Raw genomic sequence first — 17,175 nt, 5'->3', positions numbered from 1 at the left:
GTTTAAATCAAACACTGCAGTTTATAATGTGATAGAAATATTTACATGGGGAAAAAAGCACTAGTCAAAGTACAGCATTAAGATAATGCAAGTTTTGCAAATTCCAGAAGCCAACATATTTTACAGATCACTAGAAAAGAAAGCACAAAGAAAACCCAAAGAAAGTATATCAGTTCTGTCAGGAAATGGGCTTTACCCTCAAAGAGGTTCACGTAGCATTTTCTGGTGGCCAGGGAGAGGAGACTCACTTTAGGTATCCAAGTAATAAAGTAATGATGGTGATAGTGAGAAGGCACAGTATGAATACAACTACACAGAAATTCAGAGAAGTCTAACAGCTAGAGTGGGATCCACAGTAGAGCCAGGCTGCAGAATCCCCACCTGCAGCCTGGACACCAGGTCTACAAAAGCAGTAAAAATATAATGAATGGTTTATGGTATTACATCTTAATGCATGATGAAACAATATGTTTCCAGATTTTGTCTCTGAAGTAACATGTCACTAATATTTTCGTTTTCCCTTTTCTATCCCATCACTGATTTCTTGATTTTTTCCCCCACCTTCACACATTTTCTTATGTTTCTCCTTTAATAGTCTATTCTTCTTAACTCCAGCTTGACCTTGACTTAAGAACTCACCCAAATAGTTTCAGTTCAGTTCAGTTCAGTTGCTCAGTCATGTCCGACTCCTTGTGAGCCCATGAATCGCAGCACACCAGGCTTCCCTGTCCATCACCAACTCCCGGAGTTCACTCAGACTCATGTCCATCAAGACAGTGAGGCCATCCAGCCATCTCATCCTCTGTCGTCCCCTTCTCCTCCTGCCCCCAATCCCTCCCACCTTCAGAGTCTTTTCCAATGAGTCAACTTTTTGCATGAGGTGACCAAAGTACTGGAGTTTCAGCTTTAGCATCAGTCCTTCCAAAAGAAATCCCAGGGCTGGTCTCCTTCAGAATGGATTGGTTGGATCTCCTTGCAGTCCAAGGGACTCTCAAGAGTCTTCTCCAACACCACAGTTCAAAGGCATCAATTCTTCAGCACTCAGCCTTCTTCACAGTCCAACTCTCACATCTACACATGACCACTGGAAAAACCATAGCCTTGACTAGACGGATCTTTGTTGGCAAAGTAATGTCTCTGCTTTTGAAAATGCTATCTAGGTTGGTCATAACTTTCCTTCCAAGAAGTAAGCATCTTTTAATTTCATAGCTGCAGTCACCATCTGCAGAGATTTTGGAGCCCAAAAAAATTAAGTCTGACACTGTTTCCACTGTTTCCCCATCTATTTCCCATGAAGTGATGGGACCAGATTGCCGGGAGAAACATCAATTACCTCAGATATGCAGATGACACCACCCTTATGGCAGAAAGTGAAGAGGAACTAAAAAGCCTCTTGATGAAAGTGAAAGAGGAGAGTGAAAAAGTTGGCTTAAAGCTCAACATTCAGAAAACGAAGATCATGGCATCTGGTCCCATCACTTCATGGGAAATAGATGGGAAACAGTGGAAACAGTGTCAGATAGTTTAATTCCCTCTATATGTCCTTTGATATTACTTCTACTTCTCTCTGCATTTCCTAATTTGGTCCAAACAAGACAAAATCAGATTGGCCTATTCATTTTTTTTACACCAAACCTCAAAATAGGTCATTGGCCGGTCTCTGAATTTGGGAAGGGAAGACTGCAGTCACCTGGTACTCTAAACCTGCCTTGTTAGCTATGAGCAAAGAAGTAAGGACCAAGGGCATGGCACCAAGGTTGGTAGACTGAACGTACAGCCCTATAATTCACTTACATGATGAGAAAGTAACAAGAGTTCCATCACCTTACTCCTTCCAGAAAAAGTATTTTTTCATATTCAAAGTTTTACGTAGATTTCCCTGGTACCAAGGATTTCCAGAATATACACATGTAACATAATCAAAATAATAAACGAAAAATATAGTAATAATCACTGACTCAAGGCATCTGTCTCGAATGAGAATAAGCTGCTACCTTTAAAAAAAGTACCATATGCATTCCAAAGATAAATGCAAATGAACTTCTGATTCTTAGGTGCTGTTCTTTATCCTCATCACCCTCCCTCCGAATGCCACACTTTCCAGCCGCAATTGACTACCTTTATGGGCATTATTGCTCAAATCCTAATGCAGCCATTGCAACTAATTTCATCTACATGTCTTACATCTTGAAAGTTTTAAGTACTTTTGAAACAAAATAGTCTTGTTTCAAAATGCTAAAGAGATTAAAGCTATATGTACCTAAAAAATATAAATTAATAGAATGGATATAATTATAACTGAACTTAAAACTCATTAAAAGAAGGGACTATCTCTCATGCTCATTTCTCTGCCCTAGACTGGTACAATTTCTGACATGTAGTATGTGCTCGATATACTTTTCAAACTAGTCAATCAATCCATAAATGAATATTATACCTACTTCCAAACAATGGAAAGAATGGAGATTATAGTCTAGAGAGGATTATTTTTTGAACAGTATCAAAAAGATCCCATAGAATCATTGAGTAGACAAAGTAGAAATGAAATAGTTTAGAAGCAGATCTCCTAATTTAAAATGAGTTATTAAAGAAAAGCAAAAGTACAACGGAAACACTGCAGAGACTCTAACAGAAAAAAAAAGAAGGTATTTCATTATACTTAGCCTGGATAGATAGATAAATCTATGCATACATTTATTCCTAAAAATAGCTTCTTTTATCCAAAGCTTAATGTCTACTGTCTGGTGTTTTCAGATAAAGAGTCTCAGAAAAGGGACAGGATTCCTTTCCTCTTTCTGATAAAGTAAGATTCTTAAAAATGGCCGTGAAACTCCTCATAACCCAGGGCCCCTCCCCGCATCTCAAACAAAATTTGGATACCCTATGCCATCTTGTAGCTGAGTTTGTAGGAAACAGTCTTTGCTCTTGATTTCCTCTCTGATTTCACTTGACAACAGAGTACTTAGATTTCCAAACTCATTTTCCTTCTCTACACAGGAAGAACAGAAGGCAGAAACCCCAAAGAGTGTTATGTTTGACTCATTTTCAACTTTATGTAAATAATTTAGCACTTGATAAAGACAAAGGCATGATTTTGCTACTGATGAGGAATATTTACATTTGTTTTCCTCCCTTGTACAGTGAAGCACCCAAATGAGAGACTCATTGCTCTGTACAACGCTGCCACCTTTCTCCCAGGGCTGGCTGTCATTAATTAAAATCACAGAAAGGAGATGATTCACTGAACTGAATCACTCTCATAATGGCTAAAGTTCTAGAAACACGCCCTGGGGCCCAGGAGCTGGATTTTTCTGCTTCTACTTTGGACAGCTCTGAAGCCAACTCAGTTGGTAAAGATAGCTGAAACTCTTTAGTCTCTTTAAACTAAAAAGCAACACGTGCATGCTCAGTCGCTTCAGTCATGTCCGACTCTTTGCAACCCCACGGACTGTAGCCTACCAGGCTCCTCTGTCCATGGGATTCTCCAGGCAAGAACACTGCAGTGGGTTGCCATGCCCTTCTCCAGGGGATCTTCCCCACCCAGGGATCGAACCCGGGTCTCCTGCATCTTCTGCAAGGCAGGCAGATTCTTTACCACTGAGCCACCAGGGAAGTCCTTAAAAAGTAAGATACCTATTGAACTTACTTGAACCATGATTCTGAAGCTAACTGAGAAACAATAATAGCTCAGTGTTAAGGAATTAATGTTTGCATCCCACCACCATTTCCCCAGAAAAAAAATTCATATGTTGGAAGTCCTAATCCCTTCGGGAGGTAACTAGGTGGGTGCAGTCATGATGGTGGTGCCTTCATGATGAGACTGGGGCCCATATCGGGAGAGACCCTAGAGCTCTCTCATCCTCAGCGCTATGACAAAGAGGCTATGTGAGCACACAGAGAGACAGTGGCCATCTGCAAGCCAGGAAGAGGATTCACACCAAGAACTGACCCTTCTAGCACCTTGATCCTCGACTTCCCAGCACCCAGATTTGTGAGAAATCAACATTCGTGGTTTCAGCCACCCAGTCTATGGTATTTTGTTACTGTAGCCCAAGCTGACTAAGACATGCAGGTAAGACAACTATGATTAGACTAGCTACAAAACTGGCACAAATAGCATTCTAAACCTCTACCTAAAAATCTGCTTGAGAAAGTCAGCTTCCTTCTGAGAGCACATTCCAGTCCTATGTATCCTTCTCGCCCCACCCTCACCTCTAAGAGCATAAGTTTCATTGCTAAAGAGAATGCTGTCTCCTTTCAAGTCAAATGACAAGGTCTGCCCCTATTAATTTAACCCTAAAGTGTGTTAGCCAGTTTCTATATATCTGCCACTTCTCCACTCCACTTCGTCCCCACAGCTGAATAAGCAAGAGACAGGAAACTCATAAGTGAAAAAGTGTGCATACAAACAGTATTAGTAGCAATTTTTTAATTAATTTATTTTAATTAGAGGCTAATTGCTTTACAATATTGTGGTGGTTTTTGCCATACATCGACATGAATCAGCCATAGGTGCACATGTGTCCCCCATCCCAAACCCGCCTCTTGCCTCCTTCCTTACCCCACCCCTCTGGGTTGTCCCAGAGCGCTGGCTTTGAGTGCCCTGCTTCATGCATCGAACTTGCACTGGTCATCTATTTTGCATATGGTAATATACACTTTTCAGTGCTATTCTCTCAAATCATCCCACCCTCGTTTTCTCCCAGAGTCCAGAAGTCTGTTCTTTACATCCATGTCTCTTTTGCTGCCTTGCATATAGGGTCATTGTTACCATCTTTCTAAATTCCATATATATGCACTAATACACTATTGGTGTTTCTTTTTCTGACTTACTTCAATCTGTATAATAGGCTCCAGTTTCATCCATCTCATTAGAACTGACTTTTTACAGCTGAGTATTATTCCATTGTGTATATGTACCACAACTTCCTTATCCATTTGTTGGCCGATGGACAGCTGGGTTGCTTCGATGTCCTAGCTATTGTAAACAGTGCTATAGTGAACATTGGGGTACGTGTGTCTCTTTCTCATATTAGCAATTTTAATAGTGGAATTGTGGATAACTTAGTTTTTAATTCATTGGATTTTTTCCTTTATTTTTTACCTAACAACATTTTTATATAATTTTGCCAACATCAGGAGAAACCCCATGCTTTTACCTGAGTGGCCTTCAACCTCAAACAGACTTAAGGAAAATGCAAGAATTTCTTTTTTTTTTAATTTTTACTTTATTTTACTTTTACAATACTGTATTGGTTTTGCCATACATTGACATGAATCCACCACGGGTGTACATGCGTTCCCAAACATGAACCCCCCTCCCACCTCCCTCCCCATAACATCTCTCTGGGTCATCCCCGTGCACCAGCCCCAAGCATCCTGTACCCTGCATCAGACATAGACTGGCGATTCGTTTCTTACATGAGAGTATACATGTTTCAATGCCATTCTACTTATAGATGATGGACACACACTATGTCTCATCTCCCTCAGCTTTGATCATCTCGGGTTTATGAAAATTATAGAAAATCATCTTTTCCTCTTCAATTCATAACTACATTTAAAATTAAGAAAAGGAACCTCAGTGGACCAGAAACCCATTGGGAATCTCTGGGAGATGGGTAAGAAAAAGAAGCCATCAAGTCTAAGAAGTAAAGTCAAGCTAGTAAGAAAAATAATAAATATCACAGGAAAATGATGTTGAAATTAAAATCCAAACCTTTAAATAAAATTAATAGTAGAAAAGACACAAGTCGAACCCATAAGACAGAAGACTGAATTGATAAATTTTCTGTAACATATCATAAAGGAACAAAAATTGGAAAGTATGAAAGAAGAGTCAAGAAATATTAAAGATAAACTCAGAACATTTAACATTTACCTTCTAGGAACACCAAGGAGAAACTAAAGAGATATGTGGAGAGGGAACATTCAAAGGAAAAAAAAAATGTGGCTCTGATTATTCTTAAACTTTTTTTTTTTTAATCTAATGAGGAGACCATTTGTAGAATTCTTATTTCATTTGCAATTCATTCACATAAAATTTATTCAGTTTCATCAATATGCCTGGTATAGTGCAAGGTAATAGAAAACTAAGTATGGTAATAAATCACCTCTCCAGAAAATGCACACATACACAGATCACAACTTTCCACATTATTTTAGAGGTTAAGAGTTCACTGACCCATAATCTTAGTTATTTTTATTACAGTTCACCTGTTTTGACTGGAATGACTTGGCAAAAGCCACACTATTTTTCCCCTATTGAACTGCTGAATTGTTTGACAAAGAGTATCTTAGCAACTGACTGTTTGAAGGCATGAAATCACACAGAGACTCAATCTATAATAAAACTGGAATTGGTAAACTCAGTCTGAGGCTTATTTCACAACAGTTATGGAATGGTCAGCTTTCATGAGGTAAACTGGAACTAGTTTTCAAATTTCAAATGTAGTACACTGAAGTCATTGAAAAATTATGAACTATGCTGAGTAATAAAAATCACTAGCTTCCTACTCAGGGTTAGTAGATTGTCTCACAGATCATCTTAGCCACAAAGAAAATCAGCAACCAAAAAAAAAAAGGACAACGTCCTTACAGGCTATTTAGGGAAGAGAAATTTGTTGTAAAGAATCTGCCTGCAAAGCAGGAGGTCCAGGTTCAACCCTTGAGTTGGAAGATCCTCTGGAGAAGGAAATGGCAACCCGCTCCAGTATTCTTGCCTGGAGAATTCCATGGACAGAGGAGCCTGGCGGGCTACAGTCCATGCGGTCACAAAGAGTCAAACACGACTGAGCAACTAACAATCTCTTCCACTTTTTCAGGGAAATTTTTTAAAAACGAGTTTGTCTGAGAGAATCAGATGTAAATACAGTATCTGTTGAATTAATTTCTAGAAAATTAAAGGTATTTAGAATATCACAAACTCATTTAAGGATATTTGTTGAATTTTAAGTCAGATACCGATTGACAGAGAGAAGGACTAAAGAAAATAGGAAAAAAATATTGGAAAACAGAAGATAATAGAAATGATTTTCATAAGAACTAAAGATGGAAGACAAGTTTTATCAATAAGTAGGAAACAAACGTGAGGACAGAAAGACGATCAGTCAAAAGACTGGATCTGCAACTGATAGAAGGAACTCACATGTTACACAATGGAATAAAAGTGCATGATATAAAAAAAAGAAAAGCTGACTATTTATGTAAGACGTGAGTGCATATGTGAAGAATTTAAATAGCTGGGATGAAGTTGACATCTGGCTATGTTTCTATCTTACCCTTCCATCTACACCCAGTGGTCATGAACATTTTACTGAAGGTATATTTTCACAGCATACTTTAGTTGAATATGATATAATGATACACCAGGGAAAGGCATGGTGTTTTATCATCAGTCCCAAAGTACACCATGGAAGCAAAGGTTATAATTTCTTAATTTTAGTTATTAGAACAGGTGCTCTGAAGCAACATAAAGGGAGAAGTGCCAATGGAACACCATCAGATGTGTATTTTTAGTTAACAACTCATATCTCTGCAAACTTTAGCAATTATTTTTATTCATTGTTTAGATTTTTATTTTCTCAGGCCTCCCTGAGTGTCTGTGGTTCTTTCTGAGCTACTGAAAAATTTTCACAACTTGTCATACGTGGTCTGAGCAAAATACTGCAAAGAGGTGCTAAACTGGATTGAATCTGTGTGAAAAGAGTTTACCCACAAAGTTGGCCACCAAAGGTCATGGTTTTTTATGTACTTAAGATCTCATGATCAGGCCTTCAGAGTCTGCTGGAGTTTGATTGGCTTTTTCTGTGTGTGGACAATGACTAACCATACCTTTGTGCTCATTCTTTGCATGGTTTCTTGGGTATATGCAATACTTGATGGCCATCTACCCTCACTTACATTGTTCATTCAGCATAAGTTGTTGAGTGATTTTCCTGTAACATAAGAAACTTCAGCAGCTGTAAGTTAACTATCATGTTGCAGAAGTTGTCAGTTTTTTAAACCTGGTAATGTTCAACATTATTATATTTTGCTCTGAAATAAATGTTAATTGTTAAAAATTGGATCGCTAAGGAAGTGAAAAAAAAGTGAATCTGATTTATTAAGAACAAACTTATGATGAAGAAAGTCTTTATCAGGAAAAGAATAATGGATTATAAAACCCAGTAACAACCTGGCAAGCTCTGAATGCTGTTATAGACTTCTTGTTCCTGGGATCAACAGGAACAAGCTTTGCAACAAAAGGTTAGGGGCCTTTCCTAAGTAACAATAATACTAATTGTAACTAATCAATCAAGTTTCTTACAAACCATGGGAAGGCCAGAACAAGCCCAGAATAAGTAGGAAGGGGATAGGGTGGCCAAGATGGCAAGGAGGAATAGTAGGAGGTGAAACAAAATGACCCCTTGCTGCTGTCCAGACACATCTCTCGCACGGTGTTGCAATGAATTGTGAGTTAATGGTTTTGGGGAGGACTGCCATGGGTAAAGGCAGGCCTTCCAGAAGAAAACCTGAAAGCCACACTATAGGCAGGAGACACAGTGTGGTCAGTGAGTCCTGTACATGCTGTCAGGAGTCCTGGGTTCGAGTCTTATCTTTATAGGTTCTTGTTTGCAAAACCTTGAATACAGCACAACCTGGGTCACAGTTTCTCATCTGAGTAGAATGGATCCTCATATGCTTTTCATGAGGATCAGGTGATCTATGTATTTAAGTTACCAAGCTTCTTTCACATGAAAATTTCTTATTTTGAATAACAAAACAGAAATTATTACTAATACATGTAGTAATGACTACTATAACATAGCTATAACAAGGGCAAAGAGGTTGACAAAATGTAGAAGCCACACAGTACACAAGAGGCATTTGGTGAAACCATTAAAGAGTTTAGACTTTGAACCCAGCCTGCCTAGATTCAATTCCTGACTCCGGGACTCAGCAGCTGTTTGTCTGTGGCAAAGTCACTTACCCTCTCTGGCTTCAGTTTCCACAACTATAAAATGTAGATGATGGTACCGTCATAGGTTTGTTGTGAGGCTTCAGAGGTATCTATGTGTTAGTGTTTAGCACAGTGTCAGGCACATAGGAGATATTAAACAATAGTTTGGTATTAATATAATGCTGAGCTGAGGCACTAAGGAGTTAAGGTGCTTAACTCCTTCTTCACTAGGAACTGAGCTGATCAAACACTCTAGGATTGGGCTGTGTGACCCCAGACATGTAGAATTACAGGAACCTTGAGCAAGCTCTTAAGAGGGTCACTACATAAACTACCAAAAAGCTACTCTCATTGACCAGGGTTGAAATTGCAATTCACAAGTGAAAACAGAACAGAAAAAGTTCACTTTCCCATCATATCACTACTTTCTAGCTGGCTAATGGTTGCATGTTAAGAAAGGAATTGTTCAAGACACTAGTTGCATTGACCAGGGTTGAAACTGCAATTCACAAGTGAGAACAGGACAGAAAAAAGTTCACTTTCCCATCATATCACTACTTTCTAGCCGGCTAATGGCTGCATGTTAAGAAAGGACTTGTTCAAGAAACTAGTTGGGCCCTGGTCATTATCTATATTGTATGGATCTTCATTTAATCACCTCCGCTAATCTTATTTTACTTAACTTTATGTTTGTAAAGGGACCAGGTATGTATTTTCCCTTATATAATGTATACCAGTTGCATAAAACACTTGGCTTTCTTTTTCTTTTAGGATCTACTCTCCTAACAACTTTCAAATATGCAATGCAGCATTATTGACAATAGATCTTGGTTTTTTTGTTTTGCTTTCACTGGTTTCCATTTAGATGATAGATTTCTATAGTCTATTTTATAGTCATCTGTTCTTTATTTTTCCTAGGATCATGCAAAGCACCACAAAAGTAAACAAGAAAAAATGTGATCAATGATAAATAAGATGAATAGATGAGTGGCTTGAAAGATAAAAACAGAGATTTTTCTTCCTTCTTTTTTTTTTCTTTTGGTGCTTTATAGCAAGAAAAGACAGGCTTACAAATTGCCTAGCTAGATTTATAACAATCTCCTCAGTTTTAAAAATATATATATATAAAGTAAAAAAAAATCAGAAATAGGATATATTACCAGTGGAAAAATCAGAAATAGTATGCAGTTAAATTCATATTTTAAATATTTGCTTAGAAAAAAGTTAGAATTTATCAAAATATAGAATCAAATTATTATTATTTTGTCCCCTTAGTAGAACAAGTAAATAATAATATAGAACAAGTAACAGTAGTGAAAAAATATAGATGGATTCAAAAAATATAAAACCTTTATCACATATAACAATTAAAATTATATATTCAACAGCAGCAGATTTGTTATAATTAAATGTGAGTGTAACTCTAAAATGATAACATGTTTTATGGGTGGTTTATAAAGTAGATTTGTTGTTGAGTGAAATATGTTGTTCAATGCATTTTGAGGAAAATAAAATGTAAGGTATCCTTTATAGAAATCTTTCCAAGGAAGCTGTTCCACATTTAAGGATAAGAGTGCTGAAGATTTGATACTTTTGAACTGTGACATTGGAGAAGACTCTTGAGAGTCCCTTGGACTGCAAGGAGATCCAACCAGTCCATCCTAAAGGAAATCAGTCCTGAATATTCACTGCAAGGACTGATGCTGAAGCTGAAACTCCAATACTTTGGCCACCTGATACGAAGAACTGACTCATTTGAAAAGACCCTGATGCTAGGAAAGACTGAAGGTGGGAGGAGAAGGGGACGACAGAGGATGAGATGGTTGGATGGCATCACCAACTCAATGGACATGAGTCTGAGTAAACTCTGGACAGGGAGGCCTGGCATGCTACAGTCCCTAGGGTTGCAAACAGTTGGACATGACTGAGCAACTGAGCTGAACTGAACCACTAGTGACAGAATACGATATTTTTCATATAATTCACAAGAAAGTAATAAGATCTTCAGTCAGAATTTTCTAATTTCTAACACAACCCAGAAATAATATATGTCAAAAATCACAAGTAAAGACAAAAAGGGTTCAGTTTTGGATTACAAATGGTATTGGTCATATAAAATTAATTTCATAAAATAAAAATATCCAATGGAACTATTCATTTTGTTTGGCATTCTTTTTTTAATTTTTATTTTTACTTTATTTTACTTTACAATACTGTATTGGTTTTGCCATGCATTGACATGAATCAGCCACGGGTGTACATGAGTTCCCAATCCTGAACCCCCCTCCCACCTCCCACCCCATATCATCTCTCTGGATCATCCCCGTGCACCAGCCCCAAGCATCCTGAATCCTGTATCCTGTATCGAACATAGACTGGTGATTCGTTTCTTACCTGATAGTATACATGTTTCAATGCCATTCTCCCAAATCATCCCACCCTCTCCCTTTCCCACAGAGTCTAAAAGTCCATTCTATACATCTGTGTCTCTTTTGCTGTCTCGCATAGAGGGTTATCATTACCATCTGGAGAAGGTGTGGAGAAAAGGGAACCCTCTTACATTGTTTGGCATTCTTAACAATGAATCTCCAGGTCACAGTTTATTTTTGACAAATAAGTTGGTTATTCATACAAAACAAGACAGCATCCAGGAAAGCATATTATGAAAGAGCTATAAAGCAAAGCACAAGTGAAAGTTCTAAATGTAAAACGTGGCACAGCCATTGCATGTATTAAATGTTTGATAAATATCCCAAGTTAATGATTGAGGCACTGCAGGTTGTATTTTTCTCACCATGACAATGTTTTGGCTAAAGGTATATTGTATATAATTTTCTAAATATTTATTTGGCTGTGTCCAGTCTTAGTTGTGTCATGCAGGATCTTAGTTCCCTGACCAGGGATTGAACCCATATTCCCTGCATTGCTAGGCAGATTCTCAACCAGTGGGTCACCAGAGAAGTTCCTGAAAGTATATTTTTTGTGTGAATGTTTTCAATCTAAATAGTATTACCCATTATTAATTTATCTTATTCACCATTACTTAGTCTTATTTCCAGTATTCAAACTCATTTTCAACAGATTCATCATAATTTCCAAATATTCATCATAATGGAAACTACTCAGTGAAAAAACACAAGTTCTGGATACAAATTCAAGATAAGAGTCTACACCAGTATTGAGAAAGAGACATCATCAAAAACAGTACGTTATAAGTGAAAGCGATTATACTGAAGGTATCAATGGTCACAGAAAGAAGAATTCTGTACATCTACACATTCATCTTTCCACCACCTAACATAGATACTGTGAGGGGTAGGTGTTGAAGAGTAACTGATTCAAGAATCTGTCAACCACTTAAGATGTACCTTTCAATAAGGCAAAAATAGGAAATTAAAATAACGTTTCTCAGACTCCCCTGAAGCTAAATTTCCAAATATGATTTACATCCTGATGTGACTTAGACGTGGATAGCAGAATGAGATAGAGACCACTCATCTGCTGTTTCAAGTATTTTTGCTGGTAAGCCTTGTGGCAGAGGTAGCTGGATTTCTCTTACAGCCGTAACAGAAGCTGTACTGATTAATTTGTCCCTCATTTCATGGCTGTTAAGAGAGTGAATCCACTTTGTTGGCATGGATGACGGGGTTGTGATTTTTAGAGCCAATCACTGTGGTGGTGACTTCCTGATCCCTGGACTGCTGCTGAGGCTCTGCGTGCTGGCGACAACAGTTGGGCTGATTCCCAAGCTGAAGGAGGAGTCTCCCCCATGCCGGTCATGGTGCAGGATGCAACCCCCTCGACAAGCCAGTTCTATGGTGTTTGTCAGAGACTTATTCCTGGAAGATTGGCCCAGAGCCTGTATTCTAGCTCTTCTAATAAAATGGAAAGCACCCAGTTCCCTGTGTTAAACCTTTTTCTATTTAAGCAAACTCAGAGAGTTTCTGGTTTCTGCAGCTGAAACTTAACCAATACAACAGTCATGATCCTTGTATACACAGATAGAATTGCTCTGATTTTATGAAGAATTATAGGCACATTCCCTGAACATACCAAACTTAGATCTGTTTGGCAGAAATGCATTCTCTACCACGCCTGATTCAACTTCCTCAAGCCAATTCTGCACTTTTCTCTTTCCTCCCACAACACACATGTACCTATCTTCACTATAATAATTATTATACTGAATTCCATTTCTCTGTCTGGTTGTATGCTTCCCAAATAGACTTTTAAAAGGCATGTTGTATTTAAACCTCTGTATGCCCTATGGCTGGCTTATTTAAAGTACGTCCTTAATAGTATTGGTGGAAAAAAAAGGGGGAAAAGAAGGATCTGAAATCAGAATAATTGGGTTGTGTTTACTATTTTTAAAATCCTCTCAGGATGAAATCAACCTAATTGATCATCAACAGATGAATGAATAAAGATGTGTGTATATATATATATACATATATATATATATATAATGTGTATATTATATACATATAATGGACTATTACTTAGCCATAAAAAAGAATGAAATTTTGCCATTTGTGACAACACAGATGGATCTAGAGAGTATTAAGCTAAGTGAAATAAGTCAGACCAAGAAAGACAAATGCCAACTGATTCTATTTATATGTGAAATCTAAAAAGCAAAACAAAACAGAGACAGACCCATAGATATAAGAACAAACCAGTGGTCATCAGTGGGGAAGGAGGTGGAGGATGAGTGAAATAGGTGAGGACATTAAGAAGTATAAACTTTCAGCTATAAAATAAATAAGTCACAGAATGCAATGTATGTAAAAATGAATGTAAAGCATAAGGAATACAGTCAATAATACTTCAATAACTCTATTTGGTGACAGGTTGTAACTAGACTTACCATGGTGATCATTTCATAATGTATAACAATATTGAATTACTATGCTTTATACCTGAAACTAACACTTTATGTCAATAATAGTTCAATAAGAAAGTAAAAATTAAAAAAACTATTTCATAACAAATCACAGCCATCACATTTTAGTCTATCTGCTGTCCAAAAAATTATGGCAAATTTTCACTTTCTATTTTTTCTTCAATTTGTTTTCATAGACAAGCAGCCCAAAGAGACATCTTCCTGGGTTACTGGAAAATAGAATTCCAGTATTTCTTCTGATCATTTCTCAATGCTAAATTTTAGGAATCTTACTTACATTTCTATTACATCACACTACAAAATAAGTCTTCTGTACTGGACATAACAGTAACTTCTACATCTAATAGTGGCCTATTAAAGCTTACATTTTATTGAAGTCCATAAATTTTATAGATACAACCAGATCAGAACTTCAGTAAGTTTGGGTGTATAACTTATTACATGATAGGCTTTAAAAAATCTTAAGTATAAGCTATATCTTTTAAAACCAAATGGAAATTTTAGAACAACAACAAAAAAAATACAACCAAAATAAAAACTCACTGAATGTGCTTAATAAAGTATGTCAATAAAAGAGGAACAAAATTAATAAACTTAAAGATGTATCAATAAAATTATCTGAACAACCAAGGATTAAAAAGAGTTTTCTTTTAGTGAACATTCTCTCAAGGATATAAACCAAAAAATCTAACATTGGTGTCATCAGAGTCCCAGAAGGAAAAGGAGAATTTGGGGCAGAAAAATATTTGAAGAGATAGTGAATGAAACTTCCCCTAACTGGGTAAGAGACATAAACAAATACAAATACGAAGAAACACATAAGCTAAATAAGTGGAGAATAACTAATTAAATTATTGCTCATTGATTTGATGAAGTGGAATAGAACCATCATGAAATAGTGTGCAATTATGTATATAAATATGGAGTACATTTTTTCATGTAAATATGAAATTTGTTTTATTGGAATAGTGAGAGGCATAGGTATTTTTTGGGAGGCAATCTGTCATCAGTTTTGTGCCCTTTTTTACAATTAAAAAAAAAAAAGAGAAGGAATATGCCAGTACATTGGTATTTATTTATTGAAGTATCACATCAAAGTATTCTGTTTCTCACACTACAGAGAAAAATTAAAACATCAGTTAATTACTACACTCAACAGTACATCTGTATGGATGGTATCATCTGCCTAATCACCCCAGACTGCGGTGAAGACAGAAACTTATAACAACCGGACATTATAGGGTTATGACAAAATACCCTGTAGAGTTCCCAAAATAGTTCCAAGAACATTGACAGCTTTGCTGGAAAATATGTTTCCTTAAGATGGATAGTCATGAAGCTAACCAACTCCAGATTACTGCTGTTTATTACAAAAATTGAACATCTGCTTTCTCTTTATCTATGGCTTTCTCTCTACTTTCACGGAAAAGGGAAAAAAATATGCTTAGACTTTGCCTGAATAGTTTAGAAGATGGGTAAGTGCTGATTATTATATTAATAACTAGAAACATTTCAATACATAAAATTGTTCAAGTTCCACATGTATCCCTCTTCACTAACCATATTCTCAATATGCTTATGTAATTAAAGGTAGTTTCAAGCCAAGTCCTCATGTCTACAAGTTCATGGATAAGTTGTCCAAATTTCTTCCTCTTAATGGTTTTATTCTCTGATTTGGAAAATATGATTTATTGAGCCAACCTTTCATTAAATATTAAATTCTTTTCTGCCAACTCCCAGAGGGCAGGTACTTTTATTGCAGTGTATCAATAGCAATACACAGATTTTTGAGACATTTGTGGGCAAGATGCATATATCTAATAGTTCACTGCACCAGTTTTTATCTCATGAGCCAAATTTACATATCCTTCCAAATCCAGGCTAGAGATCCCCTCTAGAGGCTGACAGGAATAAAAAGGAAGAAATGTTGTACAGCATACCTAAACCTAAAAACTCAAAATTATGTTAAAATAGATCATATTTTTACAGCATGAGGCAGATAGCAATTTACTTTTAGTAGACCAGAAACTAACATCCTACATCCAATGTTCAAAATTCAACCACAAGAAAAATACATCCCTATCAGAGAAAGTTGGTAACTCATCTATATACCTCATATCCATATTTAATTATTTATGAATTCATCCATTCAACCACTGTTTGATGAGAGCCGCGATAAGTAATGCACCTTCCTAAGCCATGGAGAAACATTGCTGAACCCAAAGAAGGTGGCCCCTATGCTCACAGAGGTGAATACGAACATTATGCCCTCAATTACATGACTACGTATATCGACACATGTTGCGAAGAAGACTATGCAGAAGTCTGCTGGCGCTTGTCCTGTCGTTCAGTCATGTCTGACTTTTTGCGACCCTTGGACTGTAGCCGACCAGGCTCCTCTGTCCATGGGATTTCCCAGACAAAGATACTGAAGTGAGTAGCCGTTTCCTCCTCTAAGGGATCTTCCTGACCCAGGGATTGAGCTCACATCTCTTATGTCTCCTGCACTGGCAGGCAGATTCTTTATCACAGAGCCACCTGGGAAACCCCCAAGGAGAAGTCTACTTCTATGAAAAAGACTAACACTATGCAGGATTAGTAGCATACAACAGAGGGAGTTTTGAAGGACAAATAAACATGAGCAAAGCCAAACTGATAATTAGAAGACAGAGAAAGGGGAACAAAGGACAAGGGAACAGCCGGTGCAAAGGACTTGAGACAGAGTAAACAGAAAGATGGTCAGAGCTGGAGGACAGAACATGAAAGGAGGCTTGTGGAAGGGCGGAGGAAGACTGAGTCACGCCTTACAGGTCATATCCGGATTTGGCTTTTATTCTAAGAGCAGTGCAAAAACATTCAAGTTTTGGGAGCAAAGGAAGGACATAAACAGGTTTATGAGTTACTGGGATTTTTTAATCACTGCAGCAATAGATGAAAAGTGACTCAAAGGAATCACATAGAACAGGGATAGGAAATCAGTTAGCCTCTAACAGACCAAGAAAGAAATGATGGTGACTTAGACAAAGCAGTGGTTTTCACATGAGGGAAATTTTACACCATGAGTACATGCTGAATTTCTGGAGACATTTTTGGTTGTCATAAGTAGTGATGGTGTTACCACTGGCATATAGCTGATACAGGCCAGGGATACTGTTCAACACCCTACAGTGCACAGGACAGCCCCACCCCACAAAGAATTATCCAGTTCCCTAACGTCAACAGCGCCAAAGTTGAAAACCTTTGACCAGAGTGATGGTAACAGAAATGAGGAGAAATAGATACATATTTGGCTTCCCAGGTAGCGCTAGTAATAAAGAACATGCCTGTTAAT

Source organism: Ovis aries, chromosome 16, assembly GCF_016772045.2.
Source record: "Ovis aries strain OAR_USU_Benz2616 breed Rambouillet chromosome 16, ARS-UI_Ramb_v3.0, whole genome shotgun sequence".
NCBI classification, from domain to species: domain Eukaryota; kingdom Metazoa; phylum Chordata; class Mammalia; order Artiodactyla; family Bovidae; genus Ovis; species Ovis aries.
Note: the sequence above shows the minus strand (reverse complement) of the source record.